The following is a 438-nucleotide window of genomic DNA, read 5'->3' on the forward strand; positions in this document are numbered from 1 at the left end:
AAAAAATATGCATTTTAAGTTTAGTAAGTATTAATGTATGAAAATATTGTAGATTCTCAGACTCTAGGACTGGTGCTTTTCCTGAGTTCTACTAAGAATTATCACCTGAAATAGTAAGCACATATTTCAAATCTACATGTTGGTCTCACTTTAGAAAAAAATTGTCCTTTGTAGACAATCAACTTAATAGAAGTAGGAGCATTCTTTTTATTCCCTTTTTCATAACACATGAACTATAAACCCAGATTCTGTTGATTAATATGGAATTATAGACATGTAACTGAGAAGTGTACTAGTTGATTGTCATCAAATTTCCTTAATGATGACAGTCAGTTCTTTACACTGACTATATAGAAAGAGGAGGTACATTAAATACACCCCCTATACATCTCAACACAAACCCTTTACCTGGTCTGTATTGTGAATTGGGGGACCAAA

At 32.2% G+C, this 438-nt stretch overlaps 1 non-coding gene across 1 annotated transcript; it reads left to right on the plus strand.

Annotated features, from left to right (window-relative positions):
- Positions 1 to 309: 309 nt before the first annotated feature.
- On the plus strand, positions 310 to 438 carry LOC126016694 (small nucleolar RNA SNORA51). Its single transcript, XR_007498465.1, has one exon. It is a non-coding gene; the product is annotated as a small nucleolar RNA SNORA51 (small nucleolar RNA).

The sequence above is a fragment of the Suncus etruscus genome, chromosome 8 (assembly GCF_024139225.1).
Source record: "Suncus etruscus isolate mSunEtr1 chromosome 8, mSunEtr1.pri.cur, whole genome shotgun sequence".
Taxonomy (NCBI): Eukaryota; Metazoa; Chordata; class Mammalia; order Eulipotyphla; family Soricidae; genus Suncus; species Suncus etruscus.